This window comes from Saccopteryx leptura, chromosome 2 (assembly GCF_036850995.1).
Source record: "Saccopteryx leptura isolate mSacLep1 chromosome 2, mSacLep1_pri_phased_curated, whole genome shotgun sequence".
Lineage (NCBI taxonomy): Eukaryota > Metazoa > Chordata > Mammalia > Chiroptera > Emballonuridae > Saccopteryx > Saccopteryx leptura.
The window spans coordinates 181,077,257-181,100,718 of record NC_089504.1 but is presented as its reverse complement, the minus strand read 5'-3'; positions in this window follow the sequence as shown (position 1 = coordinate 181,100,718).

Below are 23,462 nucleotides of genomic sequence, written 5' to 3'. Positions count from 1 at the left end.
CCTGCCTTGCACAGAGTAAGAACACATTAAATGAGCTAATATGAATTTTTGTTTGAGAGTTATCAGTGTAAACCTAGCTGTTTAACCCTCCTGAGTCTTTCCCCTGTTCTCCTTTACCTTAGCCAGAGCCTCTAGTCTGGGCCAAGATAATTCTACAGAGATGAGTTCTAGTGGTTCCTTAAATATATCAGTCCACAAAGATTCACTGCGCTGCTAAGAGGAACTTCAATTTTAAGTTTGGATCTTGGAGGAGGCAGGGATAAGTGAAGCAGGGATAAAATGCACAGATGTTTACCAAACCCTCAAGATGGGCCACAGGACAGGAAGGTTCTGATGTGGACAACTTGCCAAGAGAAACAGAAGGAGAACAGAAAGTACAGAAGGGTTGGGGGTGAGTTGCTACTTGAGTTACTGTGAATGTGAAATAAATGTTTTCAATGAAAGTTTATCAAAGGAGACCTTTAATACTGCAAACGATAGAATATGCAAACCGAATGAGTCTGCACACATATAGCCCTTCTCCTGCACACCGCCAACCTTTGGACACCTTCCTAGAAGGCAGCTGTGGGAACTAAAAGGAGCAAAACTCCAGCATCCCTCATTTCTAATTTCTTACCAGCCCTGAGGAAAAAGTTTTGTGCCAAGTGCTCTCAGTTGTTCATTGACAACCAATTCCTTCCCCTGCTGTTCTTAACATTTACAGCCTGTACAATAGTACTTACACCTCTGTTTCATATACAACCAGTCAGTAAGCTTGTTGAGAAGAGGAATCATGGCTTCTACTTCTGAACCTCACATAGGAGTTAGCCTGGCAGACAAGCACACAGTGGGTGACCCTGGGTTTCTGCATAGTGTCGTGTTAATGTTCCCCAACCAAGACAGATGACCAAAGACATTCTTGTTAGAAAAAGTGTGGGTAACTCAGGCCTGAGTGAGAGCGTACAGAACTGGAGGTTCAGTTTCCTCAGTATTTGTCATAATGTGACATCAGTTGCTTTGTGATCTCAAGTGAGTCATTTCCTCTCTGTTACCTTGGTTTCACTCATCTGCAAAATGGGGAGTACAATTTTATAAAAGACTTATACTCACCTTTTTTACTGATTAAAAAGTAATATATGTTCATTTTGGAAAACACAGAATATACAGAAGAGTAAGAGATATAATAAAAACCACCCAAAGACAAACACTATTAATATTTTGGTTTAGTTTTTCCATCTTTTCCCTGTGTGTGTGTGTGTGTGTGTATGTGTGTGTGTGTTCCCAGAACCAGCTACATAATTTACAATGCCCAGTGCAAAATGAAAATGTGGAGCCTCTTGTTCAAAAAGTATTACAAATTCTAAGGTGGTGACAGTAGAGCATTAAACCCATTACATAAAAAGGGCATAAATGGTGATGGAAAAAGACTTGACTTGGGGTGATGAACACACAATACAATATACAGATGATGTATTATAGAATTGCACACCTGAAATCTGTATAATTTAATAAAGGTCACCACTGCCTGACCAGCTTGAGCATGGGCTCATCTGGTTTAAGCAAGTCTCACCAGCTTGAGCCCAAGGTCGCTGGCTTGAGCAAGGGATCACTTGGTCTGCTGTAGCCCCCTGGTCAAGGCACATATGAGAGAGCAATCAATTAACAACTAAGGAGCCACAACAAAGAATTTATGCTTCTTATCTCTCTCTTCCTTCCTGTCTGTTTGTCTCTATCTTGTCCCTCTGTCTCTCTCTGTTTTTTTCACCAAAAAATAAATAAATAAATAAATAAATGTCACTCCAATAAATTCAATTAAAAATAAATTAATAAAAGAAAAAGAAACAAGTACAGAACCTTCTCAACACAGGGCTCTGTGTGACTACACAATTGTATGCCCAGGGAGTTGGCTCTTTATTTTCCCTCCTCAAAATAATAAAAAAAAATCATTTATTGACTGCTTTCTGTATGTCAAATATTTTACCAAAATTATTTCTAATTTAATTTAATTTTCCAAAAGTAAATGTAATTCTTTTCCTATCCCCTTTATTTTGCAGATAAAACAACTGGGGTTTGTTTTATCTGAAAACAGAGAATTTAAGTAGCTTGCCCAAGTTCATATAGCTAGTAAGAGGCAGAGACCATATTGACACCTGAGTCTTTCTAATTGCAAGTCCATGCTTTCTTCAACTACAACACACTGCCTCTTATACTAACTTATTAATTAGTAAAATAAATTTTTTGTGTGTGACAGAGACAGAGAGAGGGACAGACAGACAGGAAGGGAGAGAGATGAGAAGCATCAATTCTTTGTTGCAGTACCTTCGTTGTTCATTGATTGCTTTCTCATATGTGCCTTGACAGGGTGAGCAACAGCAGAGTGAGTGACTCCTTGCTCAAGCCAGCGACCTTGGGATCAAACCAGTGACCTTGGACCTCAAGCCAGCGACCATGGGGTCATGTCTATGATCCCACGCTCAAGCCAAAGACCCTGCACTCAAGCTGGTGAGCCCCTGCTTATGCCAGATAAACCTGTGCTCAAGCCGGTGACCTCGGGCTTTGAACTTGGGTCCTACGCGTCCCAGTTCGACGCTCTATCCACTGCACCACTGCCTGGTCAGGCAGCAAAATAAAATTTTAATGATATTGAGATTATACTATATATAAAATATTTATTGCAATCTTTCCCATTTTATATCATGAGTGTTATTTTCCCTGTGTGTCTTACTTAGTCCATTCAAGCTAATAACACAGACTGTACTTATAACTAAAAGAAATTTATTGCTTCACAGTTCTGGATGTTGTTAGTCTGAGGTCAAGGTGCCAGCATGGTCAGGTGGGAGAAATCTTCCAGGTCACAGACTTCTTGTTGTATCCTCACATTTTAATATTAGTTTTTAATTTATTTTATTTTTATTTCTTATAGCCCATAGTAAAATGAGTGGTGCAAGCAAGAAAAAAACTCGTCAATATTCGGAGGAATATTTAAAATTTGGGTTCATACCCGCTGTTCACGATGAGCGGATTCCTTTTTGTCTTTTATGCCAGCAATGCTTGACCAACGAATCAATGAAACAAGGTCGTCTTGAGGCGCATTTGAAGGCGAAACATAGTGCTCATATTAATTCAGATTTGAGTTACTTTAAAACTTTAAAGAAAAATTTTGAAAAAAGAACAACATTAACGTCTCTATTTACTGCTCATACTTCAACTAATAATCGTGTTCTTGAGGCTAGTTATCAAATTTCTTTATTCATCGCTAAAACTGGAGAAAATCACACTATAGGAGAGAATTTAATAAAACCGTCAATATCAGCATTTCTTAAAACGGTTCTTAAAAAAGATGACAAAGCTGTAAAAGCTATGCCACTCAGTGACAATACTGTTAGCAGAAGAATAGACGAAATGAGTGAGGATATTGAAAAACAACTTATGGAAAAGCTGAAAACAAGAAAATTCTCCTTGCAAATGGATGAATCAACTTTGAGAGACAGTGAGGCAGTATTGATAACTTACGTAAGATATATTGATAAAGGACATTTTGCTGAAGAAATGTTGTTCTGTAAAAGATTAGAAAGCACCACTACCTCCAGAGATATATATAATAAGCTAAAAAACTACTTAGATGTCAATGATATACCAATGAAAAATATAACATTTTGTGCTGCAGATGGTGCTCCCAATATGATGGGCAAGAAAAATGGCTGCTTAAAATTGATGAAAGGTGCGAATCCAGAAATGATTCTTGTGCATTGTGTTATTCATAGGGAAAACTTGGTAGCTAAAAACATCTCGCCTGTTCTGAATGAAGTATTACATACAGTAATAAAGTGTGTTAATGCTATTAAAGCTAGTGCCAAATGTGAGCGTCTTTTCAAGCTATTTTGTGAAGAACAAAATGAAGACCATGTGAGACTTTTACTTCATACTGAAGTAAGATGGCTATCTAAAGGAAACTGTTTGAAAAGATTTATGGAACTGTTTGATACTCTTAGTGATTTTTTAAGCGACAAACCTGAAATGAAGTATCTGTTAACAATAGATGGTAAAGCATTTGTGAGTTATTTAGCCGATATCTTTGAAAAACTAAATATATTAAATAAGCAACTACAAGGAACAAATAAAACTCTTGTTGATGCAAAAGCAAAGATATTTGGTTTCATTACCAATATTGAGTTATGTCAGAAACATATTAACAACAAAAACTTTAAACAGTTTCATTGGCTCCAAAAATGTGAAGTAACTGATACCGCTTTGCTTGTTATTGTCAATCATTTGAATATTCTATCAGCTGATTTAAAAGAAAGATTTTCTGATTTAAAACAAATTGATTTCCCAACATGGATGATGCAGCCAATGTTAGTGGATTTGTCTGATATATCAAATATGCAGTATCAAGAAGAACTCGCAGAATTGCAAAATGATGAGTCAGTTAAAGCTTTATTTAATATCAAAGGAGCGATGGCATGGCTTTGTGAGGAAACAGAAATCAAATACCCAAATTCAACCAAATGTGCAAGAAAACTATTGCTACCGTTTCCATCTTCATTTTTAGCTGAATGTGGATTTAGTGCTGTAAATGATTTACTGGTAAAAAAAAGAAATCGGCTGGATATAACACAACGTGGAGACTTGAGACTAAAGCTAACCAAATTGGAACCTAATATAAAATCTCTGTGCAGCAAGCATCAAGTGCAAGGATCACACTAAATTAAAATAATAAATTAATATAGAAAAATCTGTATTAAAATTATTTGGAAATTTAAATTTCTGTTTTTCATTATATGTTTTGAAATTTTACTTACTGTGTTTTGTTAACAATTTCATAGTGATTTCTTCCTAGAACCTATCATTTATGTTTATTAAGTGAACAAATCAATTTTTTAATGTTAAAAATTATGTATGTTACATAGGGGGGGACATAAAAATTTTAGAAAGGTTAAGGTGGGGCATGGCACAAAAAAGGTTGGGAAACACTGCCTTAAAGTATATTACTCCAGATTTTGGAAAATTTATTTAATCACTCTAAGTTAAGTCTCAGTAGCCATATCTGTTATACGGAGCTCATAAGAGCTACTTTAACAGTGTAATGAGGAAAAAAACCTAATAGGTAGGCTTTTCCCAAAGCCAAGAATCTCTAAGCCGAGAGCCAGGCTTAAATCACTGTAAGTTAGAATTTCTTTGGAGGCCTTAATTCCTCAATGCAAACTGTAACCATGACTGTGGTGCTTGGGATCAGAAACTGGAGGAGGGTAAGGCCTATCACTGTACAACTTCCTCACATGTCACTTTCATTTTTGGCTGAAGAACTGTGATTAAAAGAAAGCGGCCTGACCTGTGGTGGCGCAGTGGATAAAGCGTTGACCTGGAAATGCTGAGGTTGTCGGTTCGAAACCCTGGGCTTGCCTGGTCAAGGCACATATGGGAGTTGATGCTTCCAGCTCCTCCCCCCTTCTCTCTCTCTGTTTCTCTCTCCCTCTCTCTCTCCTCTCTAAAAATGAATAAATAAATTTTTTTTAAAAAATCAAGGTGTAATTTTTTTTTTTTTTTAAAGAAAGACAGCTACATTTTCAGAAAAGAAAAATCACAAAATGTAACCTACAGCCTTAGGGGTATGAAAGGGAAAGAATATTCAAGTAGTTATTTGTCCCCAAAGTCAACTAAGTCCTGGGAAGCTGAGGTAGGAACACCAGCCTGAATCCAGTTTCTTCTTTAACCAGAGCTTTATCACAGAAGATGAAGGGCACTGGAGTAAAAAAAAAAAAACACAAAAAAAACTTCTTCTTCCTCATTTGGTATTGTTTCCACCTATCAGAATTTCTTCTAGATGCCATGGTGACCTTTACTTGCAAGCAATCTTAACCCAGTGTTGTATAAAGAGATTTCATAAAAAATAACATTATTAGACTTTAAATATTTACAATGCATGTGCAAAGTGTTTCCCTCCAAATCCCTCTGCCCCAGGGATCTGTAACCCCAAGTCCATCCCAGTAAGGCAGGAAGGGACAGAGATGGTTTTGTCCCTGCGTGTGCACTGGCACTGCCCTCTCTGTCATGGGTGCCATCACTGCCCTGTTCATGGCTTGAAGCTTCTTTTCTCTCTCAGCTCTTCACTTACCTTCCTCTGGAGCCCTTTTTTATTGCTAATAACTAACCTGAGTTTGGAACTTCAACATTCAACAAGTACTTTCACAGACATTATTACATTTGGGGCTTGTGGACAACCCTGGGCATCACCTTGCTTCTCAGATGAGGCTGAGAGACTTGCCTGTGGTCAAACATAATTTAACAGCAGAGCCAAAGCTAACACGCAAGGCTTTTTACATCAAATTGTCTCAAATTCTCTCCTCTGTACCTTCTTGCTTTGTTAAGTAAGGCATAAAAACCTATTCTGAATCCCCTTGAACTTGGCAAAGCCACCATTTTCCTTCCTTGCTCCATCTGTTCCTCTCCTCCATCACCAGTACTTTTTCTCTACATCTCCCAGTCACAAGATTTGGCTACTTCCTTCCCATCCTAGGTAAGCTGTAGTTTTGCTAGCACTTTCAAATTTACTTTGAAAAGCTTACCAATGGGAAAGGCCCTTACACTTTTCTGTCTTTGATCTCTCCCCTAACTTGAAGTGAACGCCTACCAAAAAAACTGAGACTCCTTGTAATTACTGTTCCATTCGGGCTTGGGTTCTCATTATGATCATTGAATTATTAATATAGTATAAGTTTATTATAGAATATTTGGAGACTAGAGAAAATGGGAAAAATGCCATAAATAAATTCATGATCTTAACACACTCCTGCATGTTGGCTATTTTGATAACGATGATGTCTTAGCAAAAATATGACTCCCATTACTCTTATAATTACCACACTATTTTTGCACTTAGATGCTTTTTAAGCTAATGTACCCTTTTCAAAACACTACTGTCAACTCATGAGCACAGGACATCATGAGCAAGGCTGCTCCACCTTGGTCTGCTAGAAAGAACCACAATTCTGCTTCATTTGAGAACTGGTCAGCTTATTTTAAAGAGTTCTGCTGCCCACTAGATCAGAGAAGGCCTCTATGAGGAGAGCATTTGGACTTGCTGACCTTTGGGTAAAAATAATAGTGCTTAACCAAACATAGCCTTGTCCAGATCTGTCCATTCAAAAGTTCTTTATAATTTAGGCAAATTCAGAATATGTCCTCTTTTCAAGGAAGTGGTTAGAGATAGAAGAAATATATGTATAAAACACATCTATATATTTAGAAGAACTTTTCGTAGTTTGGTTTAAAATTTCTTAGGTTTGGTTATATATGTGACTTAAGTTATGACATAGATACATTAAATGTTAGAGATAGAAGTGAGTTTAGTGGTGGTGGTGGCTGATGTGTAGGTGAAAAAATATACCAGAATCACTGAAAGATGGCCACATATGAGACAGGGGAAGCATTAGATCTAAAAGGTATAAAGAACTACTATAAATGAACAGTAAAAACATACACAATGCCATTGGCAGAGAATTTTTTTTTTTTTTACAGAGACAGAGAGAGAGTTAGAGAGAGGGATAGACAGGGACAGACAGACAGGAACAAAGAGATGAGAAGCATCAATCACTAGTTTTTCGTTGCGCATTGTGACACTTTAGTTGTTCATTGATTGCTTTCTCATATGTGCCTTGACCGTGGGCCTTCAGCAGACCGAGTAACCCCTTGCTCGAGCCAGCGACCTTGGGTCCAAGCTGGTGAGCTTTTGCTCAAACCAGATGAGCCCACGCTCAAGCCGGCAACGTCAGGGTCTCGAACCTGGGTCCTCAGCATCCCAGTCTGACGCTTTATCCATTGCGCCACCGCCTGATCAGGCGACAGAGAATTTGAACAGGTGATGCACAGAAAATTTTAATTGCTAAATATGAAAAAATGCTCCACTTCACTGGTAATCAGAGACATTCAATTTAAAATGACGAGATACTATTTCATACCCCCAGGGATTGGCCAAAAGTAAAATGTCTGAATAGTGAGTGTTGGAAAAGTGGAAAAGAATAACTGTCATATGCAACTAATAGAAATTAAATTCCCCATCCATTTTGGGGAATAACTTGGCAATATCTAAAAAAGTTGAAAATGTCCACATTCAAAGATCTTGCACTCTACATCTAAGTTATGCTCCAAATGGCCTTTCTCAAATAAGATTCTTCATCTGAACCAGAGAACGCAAACAATTATTTGAATGACTATCTTCTCAGCTCTCCCAATGGTGGTACATAACTAGTATCATTCTAGATGCATAGGAGAGAAGTTAATTCATTACATACAGTGATTTCATTAGGATAATAGGATCTGTCTTTTTAAACCCAACTGAGAAAGACTTCCAGGGACTCTCTCAAATATATTTGTAATACCACACTACCAGTAATAATAAAAAATTGAAAATAGTTTGTCCGTGTGTAAGGGAAGAGATAAATAAATTACAATATATTTGTATGTAATTCTTGTTTGTTGCTGAGTTTGTAAGTTCTTTATATATTTTGGATATTATTAGCCCCTTATCTGAGCTGTTGTTCAAAAATATCATTAGTTGGCTGTCTGTTTGTTGTCAGTTTCTTTTGCTGTGCAGACGCTTCTTAGTTTAATGTAGTTCTATTCATTTATCTTTGTCTTTACTTCCCTTGCCTTTGGAGTCAAATTCATAAAATGTTCTTTATGGCCAATGTCCATAATTTTAGTACCTATGTTTTCTTTCATTCTTGTAGTATGGAATTCTATGTAGCAGTTTAAATAATGAACCAGATCTGTGTGATTCAGCATATAGAAGAATCCTGGAAACAAAAGATAAGACCAGAAATTTAAAACTTTAAAAAAGTATGATATCATTAACAAATATTTTATAAAATACACAAATTAACACTACATTTTTTTTTGACAGAGACAGAGGAAGAGAGACAGAGAGAGGGACAGAGAGATAGGGACAGACAGACAGGAAGGGAAGAGAGATGAGAAGCATCAATTCTTCATTGTGGCACCTTAGTTGTTCATTGATTGCTTTCTCAAATGTGTCTTGACTTGGGGGCTACAGCCAAGCAAGTGACCCCTTGCTCAAGTCAGTGACCTTGGACTCAAGCCAACGACCTTGGGTTTCTAACCTGGGTACTCTGCATCCTAGTCCAATGTTCTATTCACTGCACCACTGCCTGGTCAGGCAACACTATATATTATTTACAAATGCTTATTTTGTAGTAAGAAATATAAAACAGGGTCTAGATATGCACCAGATTCATGACAGTGGCTGCCTCTGAGTGGAGAGGAAAATAGATCTGGGGAGAGAAGCAAAGGTGACTGTGACAGCCATTGGGTCTGTTCATGAATATTCCAGCTTTCCCTCTAAACACATTCTGTGAAGTTAGGCATGACCATGTGACTTACCTTTGTCAATAAAAGAGAATAGAAGTGTTACTTCTGAATAGAAGATTTTAGAACCCTATGCACAGTGTACTATGTTCTTTTTCCTTTTACTATAGTGACTAACAGTGTTCCACATTTCATTGTTTCAGTCTACTTCATCAGCTTCAGTCCTGGAGTGAGGACAATGCACAACAGAGTTCCCAAATGACCCGCAGTAAACACGTGTCATGATTGAGAAATAGACCTGTATTGTTTTCAGCCACTAAAGTTGTGGGATTTTATGTTTCCACTGTAACTGATATAGGGACATCATCTTGATTTACAATGTTTTATTCCTTCTTTTTATATTTAAGGTCTAAACAATATATGACTAAAAGTTAACATTTGCTCATTTTTTATATTACTCCCATATTTTCTTGGTATCAAAAAAGTCATCTAGAATAATTTTTCACAAGACATTTGCTATGCAAGGGAAGCATGTGTTATTTTGAATAAACTCCCCAGATGAATTTGATAGTACCTCTTCTCTGATCTAAAAGGCAATTCCTTCATTTTATAGGAAAGAAAACTGTGGCTAAGAAATAACAAATATCTTGCTCTTCATCAAAGACCAATTTAATGCTGCAGCCACTAGGCCTTATTATAATAATCTTGACGCCAATTGAAATTTGTTACAGGAAAGAGTGCTATGAAAATTTTCTGCATTTACCATAAAACTACTATCCAAGACATTGTCTATTATATTGCACAACAGCCCTAAAATAAGATCTTATGTATGAAAAAAATATTTTAAGAATTTAGTCCCAGGAAAATCCTTTTTTATTGTGGATAATTAGTAAGCATCCCCCTTTCTTTACAACTTTTTCACTTTTGTTATGGTTGTCAGGAGGCTTAGAGACAAAAGTATATTCAGTATGTAGGGTAGCCTTCTTGGTATTCTCCTTCTTACTTTAAAAAATCCTGGTAACAATTTTATTGTACATGCATTCTTTGTTTAAGCTACCTCAAACCTCTTCAGAATAAATGTGAGTAAAGGTTGAATACTGTGTCATACTCTCTCCTTTAGTATGGGCTCCCTGTTGACTGCTTCATTTCTCCTACAGCAAGGGAACCACAGCTGCAAGAAATACCTGCTCATCAGTCCTTAGCACGGCCACAATGTTAAGTAAAAGCCTGACATAATCCAGATCATTCTATAACCTGGAACCAGTTTTGATCACCCATATTAGTAGAACCAGGAGGTTCTCTCTGTGGATATAGCTTTTAGGGTCTACTTCATATTCTAAAGCAAGTGATTCCATGACTATCTATTCCTTTCCTCCCCACAGTATTTTACACTAGCATCCAAATGAAAAACACAAGAGTTCAGATAATTTAAAAGTTCAGTAATATACCCAAACTTGTAAATGTAAGCAAAAGAATCACCTTAGTAGAGAAAAACTTGTTCCAGGGGACAGGGTACTTCAGTTCTATTTCTAGGTGTGCTATTGTCTTACTCTGTTACTTGTCCTCATTAGGATTTAGTTTCACTTCTGTATAATGTGACATTTTTTTCTAACTTTAACTTTCATCGATACTTTGTTTTGGAAAAAAAAAAACAGAAATAGTTACTTTTTATATTTTTTAACTTCTCAAAATTAAAAAAGGAAGAAAACACAAAATTTTGAAAAAGATCAAATAAAGAATTGAAATACTACACATTAGCAAGCATGTAATCAAAGACAGGCTGTGGAGGAAATCAGTTCTCTAGACAGGTAATGGCTTGTGACACAGCAAAGGAATCTTTGTCCTCATGGTGGGAATAGTGTAAGGTGGGGTAGAATAATTTTAGACAGGGTTATTTTTCAGAATTCCAAGAACAGCTTGATTTTATAACAGAAAGGAAATTGAAGAGCAGAGTTCATGTCAATATGATCAATTAAGACCCTGTTTTCAAACTAGTATTCTGAGGGAAACTACCTTAAGAATTGCAAAGTAGGTAGGTATACCTACCGATCAAATCTGGGAAATTAAGTACGCTCTGTTTCTTTGCTGGAGAACCCTAATGAGCATGGAGCACTTTTCCTGCTCACTTCCACAAGCACCTTCCATGTCAGTACAGAGAATGTTGCACTGAGGCCATATCTTACCTCTTAATCAAGAGTTCTAGATTCTTCTCTGTGGTTCTGCCACAGGGTTACTGAATAACTATGTCAGGCCTGTTGGGATCTTGATCCTCCACCAAAAAATTGAGGAAGATGACACTTGTCCACACTTAATAAGCAAGAGTTAGGGGAGCCTGACCAGGCAGTGGCGCAGTGGATAGAGTGTCGGACTGGGATGCGGAAGACCCAGGTTCGAGACCCCGAGGTCGCCAACTTGAGCGAGGGCTCATCTGGTTTGAGCAAAAGCTCACCAGCTTGGACTCAAGGTCGCTGGCTCAAGCAAGGGGTTACTCGGTCCGCTGAAGGCCCACGGTCAAGGCACATATGAGAAAGCCATCAATGAACAACTAAGGTGTCGCAATGAAAAACTGATGATTGATGCTTCTTGTCTCTCCATTCCTGTCTCTCTGTCCCTCTCTCTGTCTCTGACACACACACACACACACACACACACACACACACACACACAAAAACAAAACAAAACATTTTTTTAAAAATTTAAAAAAAAAAGTAGGGGAATGTTCATGAAGGCTCTGAACTCCTTGAAAATTAAGTTCTATAGAAACAATGGCATTATCTCAGTCACATCAAGCACAATAAGGTAATGTTACATCCTTAATACAACAAATCTGGACCTAGCAGACACTCCATACTCAGCTTTCTATTCTGGTCTCTGAGGGGACTTATATACATTTCATATACTTCAGGAAGCAAACCCATTTTACACTGGTGCTTGTTTCAAACATAGATTGAGAAGAAAAGAAAGGAAATAAGGAGTAATAGAAAAAAGGTAAAATTAGAAGGTACAACAAGAGTGGTTAACATCTATTGAGTATTTACTATGTGCTAGGCATTGTGCTAAGCCAGGGGTCCCCAAACTTTTTACACAGGAGGCCAGTTCACTGACCCTCAGACCGTTGGAGGGCCAGACTATAAAAAAAACTATGAACCTATGCACACTGCACATATCTTATTTTAAAGTAAAAAAACAAAATGGGAACAAATACAATATTTAAAATAAAGAACAAGTAAATTTAAATCAACAAACTGACCAGTATTTCAATGGGAACTATGGGCCTGCTTTTGGCTAATGAGATGGTCAATGTCTGGTTCCATATTTGTCACTGCTAGCTGTAACAAGTGATATGATGCGCTTCCGGAGCTGTGACACGTGCCTTCCGCGTCACCGGAAGTAGTACTGTACGTGAGCGACACCACCATATACAGTACTCCACAGCATCTGCATCCTGTGCTCCTCTCACTGACCACCAATGAAAGAGGTGCCCCTTCTGGAAATGCGGCTGGAGCTGGATAAATGGCCTCAGGGGAACACATGCTAAGCAGTTGAAACACACGATATTTAAACTTATCCCAATTAATCCATCATCAAAATCCTGAGGAAGATGTGCTTATTATGACAAAATTGAAGTATATAGAGAGTAAATGTCTTGTCCAAGGTCATACAGGTGTTCAGTAACAGAGCTAAACCCTGAACTGGGCCTGTCTAACTCCAGCACCCACACTATACTAATGTTTCCTAAGGTGGTGCACATGAGACAATGTTAGGTGGTAAAAAATGTATTTTTATTATAACAATTTTACATTTTAATGTATATTAGAAAAATATAATATGCATATCAAACCTATGATTTCATTAATGAATATTATGGGTGAGGGTAATAAAAAATTTTAAGTATCTTTCTAAAAATATTAAGAAAACTATGATACAGGTGGTACGTGGAAATGTAAAAAATCATAAAGGTAGTTTGCTAGTGACTGAATTGAAGAATCTCCACAACATACCCTTCTACCTCCCAACAGAGACATTAGAGGCAAAATGCCAAAGATCAGTTGGATTCACTTTAACAAGGCTTTAAGCTTGTCCCTAAATAAACAAAAGTGTCCTCTAGGTTCTTCAGAAGGAAGTACATGAGAGGACATGAAGTTTTGTGAAGACTGAAGACTGGCAACAGTTGCTTTGTTTACCTGGGTGGAGTGGGGAAGTGGCAGAAGAAAATAGCTATGATTGTGAGCTCTGATTCACAGGAAGTCACTGACTGAAAGGCAAAAAGAAAGAAAAGAAGAAGCAGAAGTAGAGGGGTTTTGGTGGGCCTACTGGATTTCTTACAGACCACGAAGAGGGGAGCCAGGATTGGGAATCAGGACCCAAGATTGTTGCCCATGTCTTTGAGCATCTCATCTTTGTTTTTCTGAGGTTCTGCTTCCTTTTCTCTCTTCCACAGCTTCATCAGGCACTACCATCTGGGTTCTTCAGAAGGAAGAACTTTACATCACTTCACAATTTTAGCCTCTAAAAGCAGATACAGTATTTCCAGGCCTCAATTCTAAATTGCCAGAAGAGTCAGATTAACTCAGCTTGAGTCAGTTCATTGCCATTCACTCCATTAACAACCACAGTACAATAGGCTCTTCCGAAATCCAGTATCCTCACACTAGTTGGTATTGGATCCTATGAATTCTAATAGACAAGACCTAGATCAACTTCCATGAAATTATGTTCCCTTTGGTCCCCATCTATCCTGCTCTTTCAGTTTAGCAAGTTGTATTTTGACATTTCATATTTCATATAAAAGAGTGGATTCCCTGCATCAGTAGCAATGTTTCTTTCATTGTACCAATTTTGGTCTCCTTGAGGCTTGATGGTGATGAATACTCACAGGGTGATAAAGCTGGAATCATTTGGTATATAAAGAAAAAGAGTTAAGGATCTGGGAAATTGGTAATGGTTATAGTGTACCACTGGCACTGCTCCAAGTACTCTGGGGAATGGCTGAGTGATGACATTGACTATGATTGTGATGATGGTAATGGTGACAAAGAAATTAGAAGGATGGATCTCATGAGAAGACATAAGAATATGGATAGAAGAAAAAAACACAAATAGATATTTCCATATATTAAAAAAGAATCTTGACCTAAGGGCTCAAATACTTGAGTTCTAAACTTGACTTTATAATCTCTGATAATAACTTAGTTAGCTGGGGTGCTTTTCTATAAAAATTGGGGTGATTGTCTAAGTCAGAAGTTTCTATGACTATACAGTCTGTAAATCTATGCCTGGAAGAAAAAGAGGAGCTTGGAGTAAAAGGTGTGATTAGAGCCAGATGCAAATCAGAAAGATCTTGTTTCTTAGAGGAGAAAAAATTTCAAAACAGATTTAAAAGGTTTAAGGACAGGCTTTGGTAGAAAGGAGAAAGCAAGGTTGGAGCAATAGGGAAAGCCTAAACTAATGGCTTAGGAACTGAAGTATGATGCTGGAGAAAGAGCTCTAGATAAAAATATAATCTGTTTTTGTTTTGTTTTTTTACAGGGACAGAGAGAGAATCAGAGAGAGGGATAGACAGGGACAGACAGACAGGAATGGAAAGAGATGAGAAGCATCAATCATCAGTTTTTCGTTGCGACACCTTAGTTGTTCATTGATTGCTTTCTCATATGTGCCTTGACCCCGGGCCTTCAGCAGACTGAGTAACCCCTTGCTGGAGCCAGCGACCTTGGGTCCAAGCTGGTGAGCTTTTTGCTCAAACCAGATGAGCCCACGCTCAAGCTGGCAACCTTGGGGTCTCGAACCTGGGTCCTCAGCATCCTAGTCCGAGGCTCTATCCACTGCGCCACCGCCTGGTCAGGCTGAAAATATAATCTGGGTAAGTCATTTCTCTTTTCTGGGTCTCAGCTTTCTCCAACTCTGTTTTTCAAAGAAGAAAATTGAACAGGAAAAGAAATAGCTATCAGGTTTGTCTAGCTGAACTAGAGTCTGAGCTGCGTCTCAAAAATAATTAAGGTGGGTTGGAATGAGGAAAGCTAGTGAGGTATCTTGAAACTTGTATTAAGGAATTTCCCTGGCTTAGAACAGGGTAATTGGTTTTTACCATTAAATTCCTTCAGTTTTTACCACTGAAGTTCCAGACTGCTCCCCCTCGCTAACCTATTGAACACTACCAATGCTCAGGGGAAAGGAATCCAGATTGGGACAAACTATTTTATACATTGGCAGCAATAGCAGTTCTATAAGATGACTCCAACAGAGCTTAAGTACAGGAAGACAGTGCCACTGTCAAAGACCATGAACTATAATCCTAGAAGGAACCAAAAAAGATAATTTAAAAAAATTCTCCCACTATGCATAATTACAGTTTCTGAATACAACAACTTGCTGGGCTCTATTTTGATTTTAGTGACTGCATGACTCAAGGTGAGGACTGGGGAGTTGAGACCTGAAATCCCCCTCAACCACATGTGGGGGAAGTGGAGGGGTGGTGGTCAGTAGCCTGTATTCACCTGCTTTTCAAGGAAAGTCTTGCAGAATCCTAGCAAGGCAACTGAAAGGAACTATTAATTCCTTAGGCTAAAAGAAGAACAGAATGAGAAGCTGCTGGGTGGAGGTAGAAGATAGAAAGAGAAAAAGAAGAATGTAATGAGTCCAAAGGATTTACTTTTTAATTGTACGTTAAGGTGAAAGAACTGAATGAAATAGTCTGAGTTCTCTCTGAAGCACGTCAGTGTGTTTTCCTTCTGTAGCTGCACTGAGACCAGAGTACTAGCTTACTAGCCTCCCTTCCACACACACGCGCACGCACACATGCAGTGAATGATGAAAATAATTATTTTCTCTGAGCTAAAGTCTCAAGCTCTGTTTTAAAGAAAGAAAACCATCTCCCTGGGATTTTTAATTCATCCCTCATATTTCTCATGTTTTATTGAGGATTGAATAAAGAAAGAGAGAGGTATAAAAGAATGTTAACACTTATTGAAGACCTTTGGGTGCTAAAGACCTTTCTCATCTTTTAATGTTAACATCTTTATCGATGAGGAAAGGGGGGGGGGGTGAGAGTATTTAAGTAACTTAAGTTCTTCCCATTATAAAAGGGAGAAGTGGGATTTGACCCCAGTTCTATCAAGCTCTAGGTCCACTCCAAAGGACATCAAATCAGGTCTACTGTCGGTCATTAGCTACCAGGCGGACCAAATGAGTTTCAAGGCTTAGAGCAGTGTTCTCAAACTTCAGAGTGCAGCAAGAATCTCCTGAGGGCTTTTCAAAACCCAAATTGCTAGAGTTCACCCCCAGAGTTTCTGATCCTATAGATCTTGTGTGAGGCCCAAGAATTTACGTTCCTACAAGTTCCCGGGTGATGCCGATGCTGCCATTCCCTCCAGGTCCATACTTGGAGAATCACTGGTTTAGAGACAATACCTGTTAAATAATGGAAAAGCATCTATCTCCAAGTACATGTCTTAGAGAATGGAGTTAGGGACATGGCAGTAGCACATCTGTATGTGAAAACTACCACATCCTAAAGTATCCTTATTCTGAATTCTCTAGAAATTATTCTTAATTTCTAGTTTCATGGCAAGATTTCACCAACAAAACACTTTAATTTGCAAATGTGTACAGTTACGGGATTTTGTATTTGTGAATTTGTCTACTTGCTAAAATTTATTTGTAACCCTAAATTCAATCTTAGCAGTGCTTTTGAAGTCACACAACGACAGGTCCAGAACTGCGAAAAATGAGTTACCCAAAGCATATGCACGTTTTCGGCTGAGATGAAACAAGGTGATGCTCTGCCTTCTTGTCTCAGCTCTCATTCTGTAAACATTCTATTCGAGGTGCATTTAGTGCCCTCTTTTCCACCATTTGTGCCCTTGTTTTGGTGATTTTGCTGTTCAAAAAGGTTTCCAAGCATTGTTCTGAAGTGCTGTTTAGTGTCCTAAGTGCAAGAAGGCTGTGATGTGCTTTACAGAGAAAATACAAGTGTTAGATAAGATTTGTTCAATAAAAAACAAATGTTTTAAAAAGCCCTGGCCAGATAGCTTGGTTGGTTAGAGCATTGTCCCGAAGCAGAGGTTGCCGGTTTGAGCCCAGGTCAGGGCACATATGAGAACAGAATAATGTTTCTGTCTCTCTCTCACTCGCTCTCTCTCTTCCTCTCCCTCTAATAAAAAATTTTTTTAAATTTGTTTAGGCATGAGTTATAGTGCTGTTGGCTGTAAATTCGATGTTAATGAATCATCAATATATATTAAGTAAAATGTCTTCAAACAGAAACACACATAACTGATCAGTTGATGCAAATGTTGTGATTAGAGCTGAAGGAACCTGACCCTGTGTTTCCTCGCGGAGCAAGGATTCAGTGTTCACTAATTCAGTGTTTGCAGGGACCTCACAGAATGTAACTACCGTGAACAATGAGAACTGACTATTGTAAGAAATCTGAGGCGGTAAGGTACAGGAAAGTACCACAAAAATCAAGATAAGAATAAAAGGAGAAAGACCTGAAAATTGACTCAAAATTTACATAAGGCTTGGCAAATGCAAATATATGTATATAAATTGCATGCAAAACTATGTTGCTTTTCTAGCTATTTCATGTGCAGAATATAGGGAAATATTAGTAATAATGGCTGTTGTAACATCTCAACCTTCTCCTACTGTTTCCTTGCAGATATTTTGTTTAAAGAGTGACTTTTCTGCCTGACCTGTGGTGGCACAGTGGATAAAGCCTTGACCTGGAATGCTGAGGTTGCCAGTTTGAAACCCTGGGCTTGCCTGGTCAAGGCACATATGGGAGTTGATGCTTCCTGCTCCTCCCCACCTTCTTTCTCTCTCTCTCTCTCTCTCTCTCTCTCTTCTCTGAAATGAATAAATGAAATAAAAATAATTTTTTTAAAAAGGGTGACTTTTCTGCCCCCATCACCATCAACTCTGTCTTTTGAGAACAGTCAGAACCCTCTTTAGTAATGCCAGGCTTCTCACGTTCAGTCCCCAGGCCTCTGAGGAAGAAGAGCAGGGGCCTCACAGTTGCTGTTTATCTCATTCCTGTTGTAACCAGAGAACAATGGGTCCTGTGGATGAGAATAATACTTCCATTGTTAGCATAGTGACTTACAATGGAGCTTCCACTTGGGGCTCAGTGCCTGGTTCTCTTCTTTGGTTCTGAGCTTTCACAGATTAGCCACATTTCAAAGATGTGCTGTAATGCTGGGAAGCCGGAAGAGAGATCTAGTATCTAATACATTGCAGAACCATACACACACTAAGAATGCAAATATGGCCTGGAACTCAGACCACACTTGAAAAAAGAACATCCTTCTCACAGGTTTGGGTGGGGCTGGTGCTGTAGAATTCTACAGTCCTTAGCACCAGCACAGCAGAACTAAAATGTGTGGGGAAGAGAGGTCCAACTCACAGAGATGGGATGGTGGCAGGACTCTCATGGAGTCAGAACAATTCAAAATCATCATCAGTTAAGTACATAAAGGCATTCTCATTTTGTTTGTTGTTTGTTTTTCTGTTCTAACTAGAAAAGTTTGTGATTTTTATGCACGCTGTCACAGTCTTCAGTCTGTCACAGAATCAAGACAAATTTTCTTTGCTATTAACAGGTCATTCCTCTCCTAGCAGTTACAGTTTTTACCTCTATGACATTGATGACTGGGGTGCAAGGGGCTGGGAGCGCCTGTTTCCTCAGCTTATATTCATGAGTTTAAACTCTGATGTTTTCTCTCACAGCACACTGGCTTTGTCCTTAGCCTCCACTTGATGGAATGATGTTTGTGGGGGCTAAAACAAAATATTAATACTTTTCTTCCTGCCTTCTAAGTTCTGGCTATTCTAATAATCAAATGAATAGAGGCAGATTAACAGAAAAAAAATCAAAGTTTTTATTTTTATTATTAAATTTAATGCAGTGACATTGATAAATCAGGGTACATATGTTGAGAGAAAACATCTCCAGATTATTTTGACATTTGATTGTGCTGTATACCCCTCACCCAAAGTCAAATTGTCTTTTGTCACCTTCTATCTGGTTTTCTTTGTGCCCCTCCCCTCCCCCACCACCTCTCTCCTTCCTCACCCCATCCTCCCTCCCCCCACCCTCACCCCGGTTGCCATCACATTCTTGCTCATGTCTCTGAGTCTCATTTTTATGTCCCATCTATATATGGATTCATATAGTTCTTAGTTTTTTTTTTATTTACTTATTTCACTCTGTATAATGTTATCAAGGTCCATCCATGTTATTGTAAATGATCCGATGTCATCATTTCTTATGGCTGAGTAGTATTCCACAGTATATATGTACCAAAGCTTTTTAATCCACTCATCCTCTGATGGACACTTGGGCTGTTTCCAGATCTTCGCTATTGTGAACAATGCTGCCACAAACATGGGGGTGCCTTTCTCCTTTTGGAGCCGTTCTATGGTGTTCTTGGGGTATATTCCTAAAAGTGGGATAGCTGGGTCAAAAGGTAGTTCGATTTTCAGTTTTTTGAGGAATCTCCATACTGTTTTCTACAGTGGCTGCACCAGTCTGCATTCCCACCAGCAGTGCAGGAGGGTTCCCTTTTCTCCACATCCTCACCAGCACTTATTCTGTGTTGTTTTGTTGATGAGCGCCATTCTGGCTGGTGTGAGGTGTTATCTCATTGTGGTTTTCATTTGCATTTCTCTAATGATTAGTGATGTTGAGCATTTTTTCATATGCCTATTGGCCATCTGAATGTCCTCTTTGGAAAAGTGTCTATTCATCTCTACTGCCCATTTTTGGATTGCATTGTTTGTCTTCCTGGTGTTGAGATTTACAAGTTCTTTATTAATTTTGGTTATTAACCCCTTATCAGACGTATTGTAAAATATGTTCTCCCATTGTGTAGTTTGTCTTTTTATTCTGTTCTTATTGTCTTTAGCTGTGCAAAAGCTTTTTAGTTTGATATAGTCCCATTTGTTTATCCTGTCTTTTATTTCACTGCCCCATAGAGATAAATCAGCAAAAATATTGCTCCGAGAGATGTCGGAGAGCTTACTGCCTATATTTTCTTCTAAGATGCTTATGGTTTCACAGCCTACATTTAAGTCTTTTATCCATTTTGAGTTTATTTTTGTGAGTGGTGTAAGCTGGTGATCTAGTTTCATTTTTTTGCAGGTAGCTGTCCAATTTTCCCAACACCATTTGTTAAAGAGGCTGTCTTTACTCCATTGTATAATATTTCCTTACCTCCTTTGTCAAATATCAGTTGTCCATAGAGCTGTGGGTTTATTTCTGAGTTCTCTGTTCTGTTCCATTGATCTATCTGCCTGTTCTTATGCCGGTACCAGGCTGTTTTGAGTACAATGGCCTTGTAGTATAACTTGATATCAGAAAGTGTGATACCTCCCACTTTATTCTTTTTTTTTAAGATTGCTGAGGCTATTCATGTTCTTTTTTGGTTCCATATAAATTTTTGTAATATGTGATCTATATCTTTGAAGTATGTCATTGGTATTTTAATTGGTATTGCGTTGAATTTATAGATTGCTTTGGGTAATATAGACATTTTAATGATGTTTATTCTTCCTAACCATGAGCACGGTATATGCTTCCACTTGTTTGTATCTTCCTTGATTTCTTTTATCAATGCTTTGTAATTTTCCGAGTACAAGTCTTTAGTATCCTGGTTAAGTTTACTCCTAGGTACTTTATCTTTTTGGTTGTAATAGTGAAGGGGATTGTTTCCTTAATTTCTCTTTCTGACAGTTCATTGTTGGTTTATAAAAATGCCACTGATTTCTGAGTATTGATTTTATATCCTGCCATTTTGCTGAATTCATTTATCAGGTCCAGTAGTTTTTTGACTGAGACTTTAGGGTTTTCTATATACAATATCATATCATCTGCAAATAATGATAGTTTTACTTCTTCTTTTCCAACTTGAATGCCTTTTATTTCTTCTTCTTGTCTGATTGCTGTGGCTAGGACTTCCAGGACTATGTTAAATAAGAGTGGTGAAAGGGGGCACCCCTGCCTTGTTCCTGATCTTAAGGAGATTGCTTTTAATTTTTGCCCATTGAGTATGATGTTGGCTGTCGGTTTCTCATAGATGGCTTTTATCATGTTGAGGTATGTTCCCTGTATTCCCACTTTGCTGAGAGTTTTTTTGTTGTTGTTGTATTTTTCTGAAACTGGAAACGGGGAGAGACAGTCAGACACACTCCCGCATGCGCCCAACCGGGATCCACCCAGCACGCCCACCAAGGGGGCGATGCTCTGCCCACCAGGGGGCTATGCTCTGTCCCGCCGGGGCGTCGCTCTGCCGCAACCAGAGCCACTCTAGCGCCTGGGGCAGAGGCCAAGGAGCCATCCCCAGCGCCCGGGCCATCTTTGCTCCAATGGAGCCTTGGCTGCGGGAGGGGAAGAGAGAGACAGAGAGGAAGGAGGGAGGGGGTGGAGAAGCAAATGGGCGCTTCTCCTATGTGCCCTAGCCAGGAATCGAACCCAGGTCCCCCGCACACCAGGCCGATGCTCTACCGCTGAGCCAACCGGCCAGGGCCTGCTGAGAGTTTTGATCATGAATGGGTGCTGGATTTTATCAAATGTTTTTTCTGCATCTATTGAAATTATCATATGGTTTTTCTCCTTCTTTTTGTTTATGTGATGAATCACATTGATTGATTTACAAATATTGTACCAGCCTTGCCTCCCCAGAATAAATCCCACTTGATCATGGTATATGATTTTTTCCATATATTGTTGGATCCGGTTTGCTAATATTTTGTTGAGGATTTTAGCATCTATATTCATCAGAGATATTGGCCTATAATTTTCTTTCTTTGTGTTGTCTTTGCCTGGTTTTGGAATCAGAATTATGCTTGCCTCATAAAATGAGCTTGGAAGTCTTCCTTCCTCTTGAATTTTTTGAAATAGTTTGAGAAGGATAGGAGTTAGTTCTTCTTTGAATATTTGGTAGAATTCAGTTGTGAAGTCATCAGGCCCTGGAGATTTCTTTGTTGGGAGTTTTTTTAAATCTTATTTTTATTAATTTTAATGCAGTGACATTGATAAATCAGGGTACATATGTTCCGAGAAAACATCTCCAGATTATTTTGACCTTTGATTATGCTGCATGTCCCTCACTCAAAGTCAAATTGTCCTCCGTCACCTTCTATCTGGTTTTCTTTGTGCCCCTACCCTCCCCCCACTCCCTCCCTCTCCTTCCTTGCCCCTTCCCCACCCCTCCACCCCACTCCCTGTTACCATCACATTCTTGTCCATGTCTCTGAGTCTCATTTTTATGTCCCATCTATGCATTGGTTCATATAGTTCTTAGTTTTTTTCTGATTTACTTAATTTACTACGTATAATGTTATCAAGGTCCATCCATATTATTGTAAATGATCCGATGTCATCATTTCTTATGGCTGAGTAGTATTCCATAGTATATATGTACCAAAGCTTTTTAATCCACTCGTCCTCTGACGGACACTTGGGAGTTTTTTGATAACTGTTTTGATCTCATTTGGTGTAATCGGTCTGTTTAGGTTTTCTGATTCTTCCAGATTGATTTTTGGAAGATTGTATGTTTCAAGGAATTTGTCCATTTCATCTAGGTTATCTAGTTTTTCGGCATACAGTTCTTTATAGTATTTTCTTACAATATTTTGTATTTCTGTTGTGTCAGTTGTTATTTCTCCACTCTCATTTCTAATTTTATTTATTTGAGTCCTCTCTCTCTTTTTCTTGGTGAGTCTAGTTAAAGGTTCATCAATCTTGTTTACCTTTTCAAAGAACCAGCTCCTGGTTTCATTGATCCTCTGTATTGTTTCTTTAGCCTCTATGTCATTTATTTCTGCTCTGATCGTTATTATTTCCTTCCTTCTACTACATTTGGGCTTTACTTGCTATTCTTTTTTTAGTTCTTTTAGATGCAGGGTTAGGTTGTTTATTTGAGCTTTTTCTAGCTTCTTAAAGTATGCCTGTAGTGCTGTGAACTTCCCTCTCAGTACTGCTTTTGCTGTGTCCCATACATTTTGAGTTGTTGTATGCTCATTGTCATTCGTTTCTAGGATTTTTTTATTTCTTCTTTGATCTCATTTTTAATCCATTTGTTATTTAACAACCTGCTATTTAGTTTCCATGTGTTTGAGAATTTTTGAGCTTTTCTGTTGTGGTTCATTTCTAGTTT